Source organism: Triplophysa dalaica, chromosome 24 (assembly GCF_015846415.1).
Source record: "Triplophysa dalaica isolate WHDGS20190420 chromosome 24, ASM1584641v1, whole genome shotgun sequence".
Classification (NCBI taxonomy): Eukaryota; Metazoa; Chordata; class Actinopteri; order Cypriniformes; family Nemacheilidae; genus Triplophysa; species Triplophysa dalaica.
In genome coordinates, this window is record NC_079565.1 from 1,287,589 (window position 1) to 1,292,172 (window position 4,584).

Below are 4,584 nucleotides of genomic sequence, written 5' to 3' on the forward strand. Positions count from 1 at the left end.
GCCTTCATGTGTCTGTAACAGATCAAGCCTTTGTTAAATCCACCTCTGCTGTTTTCACAGGATGAGATTGCCCCTCTCCAAACAGCTGTGTTGGACTTCTAATCGAATTATGGGATATTTGTTCAGCGCACCGTCGGTAAGGTCGGCACATTGATTTTGTCTGTCTTCCCATCCAACCTCTGATTTAATTTCCTGCAAACATGATACGCTATCAAAGCCCTTTACACGCAGTCTTGATCATGATGTCCTGCCAGATTTCCAGCTGGAACGCTGATGAAGACGTGTCCGTGCTCGGAGATGAACCGGAATACTCCAGGGGTCAAACATCTGTGAGGTCTGCCAGAAGATCCTCAGCATCTCAAACAAGTGACACACTGTCAGCTTAAGAACTTGAAACTTCACCGGTGCACCCAGACAGTTTTCCAAAACATCACAAACACAGACTTGACTATTGGCAGTTTCACAGGTACGGGGTTTTAAAGGTAAGGTCTGTTTTATTCTGTTCAAATAAATATCATCATTAAAACTGGTGTTAGGATACTTCACAGGTTGCTTTAGGTCCGTTCACGTCAAGAACAATAAAAGATCAATTTAAAGAGAACAATAACAAGAATTATAACTAAAACAAAAATGATATTACTGTCCACACCAGATGAGAATTTTAGGTTTTAAATCTTGCGTGCTGCAATTTCACATTTTTAAATTTGTGAACGATTTTTTTTGGCTGTCAGTGTTTTACCACTCATCAGCTAGAAAAGAATAATTTGGAAAGTGATCCCAACCATATCGTTCCTGTACCGTTATTGTTAGTTGTGTTGTGAAATCATGAGATTATAAAGATTTTAAAAATGTGTCTCTATAGTTATAGTCATTGTCCATAGTGTTGAATATTTGTAGTCTTAGATTCCACATTACTGCATTGTTTATTTTGATTTAATAAAATTCTATGTCATTATTAACAATGGATATTGTGTACTTCAGTTTTACCATGGTTAAAGGGATAGTTCACCCCAAAATGAAAATTGTGTCATCATTTCCTCACTTTCGAGTTGTTCCAAATGTGTATACATGTCTTTGTTCTGATGATCACAGAGAAAGATATTTGGAAGAATGCTTATAACCAGACACATCTCAACACCCATTGACTCTCATAGTAGGAAATAGTAAGTTATCATTTGTTTTGTTGTGTTGAACACAAAAGAAGAACATTTGAAGAATGTCGGAGAGCATACCAGTGTATTTTTATCCTACTGCGGGAGTCAATGGGGGGCAAAATCTGTCTGGCTATAAGTATTCTTCCAAATATCTTTCTCTGTGTTCATCAGAACAAAGACGTTTATACACATGTGGAACAACTCAAAGGTTTTTGTAAATGATGAACGAAAATTCATTTTTGGGTTCAGTATCCCATTAAGGGGTAAATCCCTGTAGCAGACGGCCTTATGAGGCTTGTGGTGAAACTGGATTGATTTTCCCCGTGTCTCTCTATGTCTGTAGCTGTTTTCAATGTTCCACCTCTGGTGTGGAAATGGCTGTTAAAACAGGAAGTGGGGGGAGAGGCCATCACACCCGGCCTCGTGCGGAATGCCAGATTCCACGAATCCAGACTCACGGCAACACGGTACGTGAAGCACCCTCTGAGGTCAACACACATGTTTAGATCCTGATCGAAGAGGTTTTTCATGTGGAAATGATGTAGGTTAAATGACTTACCATTGAAGGAGAGGGTTTTCCCTTTCACTGTGGCCAACATCTAGAAGAATTCTGTCTCCAAACGCCGGGTGGACAAAAGTTACAGTTTTAATAGTTGCTGTACTACGCCCTGCTCAGGGCAGTTTATTGGAAAAACACAGTGGAATGATATACTGAGTGAAAATCCCGCTGTAATGAAATCCTCCAGATTTGGCACCAAGTGCACACGAATGAGATTTAAAGAACGCATTAAATATTTACCTGGCACTGGTCATTCATTTCTACTCTCCTGAAGCAGACCTGGACAGCATCTCTTAAACAAATGAAAGCCTTTTGCCAACTTTAAACACTCTGAACTGATCTAAGATCAGCAAGACATTTCCTTCAACGTCTTAAAAGCGTCATTTATCGTCCAGGCTGGTAAACCTGAAGGAACCCAGCGCGCATATGTTCATCCTGAGTGTTTTCACTCCTCTGCACACCTCATATTTAACTAGATGAGTTTGGATAAGAAATCTTTGGACTCTGAAGACGGAAGCGATTCCTCCCTGAATTTGTGGTGGAGATTTTAGGCCTCGCAGAGAGTCAGAGCTGCAGATCTTTGTGTGTTCCAGCTGGATGACGTTTCATCATCCGGCTGTCACACGGCGTTAGCCAGACACATCAGACACGTTCATGTAGGATTAGAGCTCACAATAGATCGACGCCTCCGCTGATCCGTTTTTCTCTTTAACAACCAATCGCGAGGAAGCAGATTTTAACAGGAGGTGGAATGCTGACGCGTGAGAAACCGAGACAAAGGATTGTTGGGTGAAGAGCGTTTGCCTGAGGTGTTCTGTAGGAGAAATTCACGAAGATGTTTTCTCCAATATTCATGCCAGAAACACACTCAAGTAGCAGATAGAAAGCTTCTGTTTGAGTCGTGCAAACACTGAAGTTCTATATGGTGGCTTCATCAGTGTCCATGTTGAAGAACCATCAAGATTTGTGATCTTTTAACACCTGTTCGCTTGTGTTTGAGCGAGAAGATTGTTATTTCAAGAGCAGTGTGATGAAGATGTGTGCCGTACAATCCCACCCGAAACCACGCTTGAAATCATATGTCTACATATTAACCCGCAGACGTGTGTGTTTGTCGATCACAGATGGGGCTTTTCTGGCTCACGTGTTGCTGGAAGATTTGACGGAGGTCTCAGTTGTGTTTTTACTTTGTCTTGCTTAGATCTAAACTGATACTGTAACTGTAATAAGTACTGTAAATGTACTGTGTATAACACGGTGGGCGTGATGCCCTGATGCCATAATGTTTCAGTTAAGTGGCACAGATGGAGGCCGGCTAGCGGTTCAGTGAGAGTAATCCCTGTCGCTGGCGTTCCCCTCGACCCCCTCGGTTCCCGGGTCTTCCTGTGAGTGATGTCATCATTCTAGATGTCACCCGTCTGTGACCCGTCTGTAGGCCTTAGAAGCGGACGCGCGTTAAGCCACTAACATGGCAGAGCGGATTCAGGCCTGTAAACGGCTGACACACCGCTGACACATCAGATTCCACACAGATCATCAGACCACAGATGATAGAGAAGTGAATAAGCGTTAGTAAAAGGTTAATGACATATAGATATAGAGGTCAAATCACAGTCATTGTTGATTCAATGTCGTCTTTTTTCAGCTCATTTATTGTTGTTTGGTGACTTTTTAGTTAATTCTGGTTTTTAGAATTAAGGGAAGCACGACTTATTTTTATTGTTTTACTTTCTCGATGAGTGACTGTATAAGTGTGTTTTGTGTGTGTGTGTTTGTTTGTGTGTGTGTGAGCGTGTGTGTGAGCGTGTTTTTGTGTGTGTGAGCGTGTGTTTGTGCTCGTGTTTTTATGTGTGCTCATGTGTTTGTGCTCGTGCGTGTGCGCGTGTATTTGTGTGTGCTTGTGTGTTTGTTTGTGCGTGTTTACTCGTTTGTGTGTGCTCGTGTGTTTGTGCTTGTCTGTGCTTGTGTGTACATGTGGTTGTGTGTGCGCACATGTGTGTTTTTTGTGTGTGTCTGTGTGTGAATATGCACATGTGTGTATGGTTGCACTTGTGTGTGTGTTTGTATGTGTGTGTTATGGTGTGTGTCAAGTGTTGTATGTGTTTGTGTGTGTCCCGTGCACGTGTGTCTGCGTGTGTGTTTGTGTGTGTGCTCGTGTGTGTTTATATGCGTGCGCGTTTATCTCGGGGTTCAGTCTTTCAGGCGCTGTGGGGGTTCAGTGGTCCCAGCGGCCTGCAGACACTCAGAACACAGATCAACCTCAGGAAATAACATGTGATGTTTTCTTCTCTGGCGTCCACCCTGCTTTCCTGAGGATGAATAATATGTGTGTGCATGTGTGTGTGTGTGTGTGTGTGTGTGTGTGTAACATATGAAAGGATTTGGCACAAATACACATGAAACTAGGGGTGTTGCCAATACTGACAATAATCATGATCTCAATAACAGACCAATCACAGAACAGGACTATGATGTTTTATTTCTGTACCAAACTGTGAATGATGATGTCCGATGTTTTAATTATTTCCAGAACGCTCTTTACAGCATGGAATAGATCACTTAATGCTCATTATAAATGTATATTTTGGAGTTTGAATGGCATTTCAGGAATTGTATGAATTGAAATCATTTCTTTATCTTTGTGTGGAGTAAATCGTTTCTCTGTGGGGCGGTCTAACTGTGCACCGCTAACAACAACCGTCACGGATAAAAATAGACCATTTTTGTTTAAAAACAGCACATAAATGTTTAAAACTGCTCTTTTGCAAGAAAGTCCTCCGACATGGGAAAGCCTTTTTAGGACAGAAATGATATCAAAGTGTCTGAAATGGAAAGTTGCCTGTTGTTTTTAATCTGTGTTTTTGCTTCTGA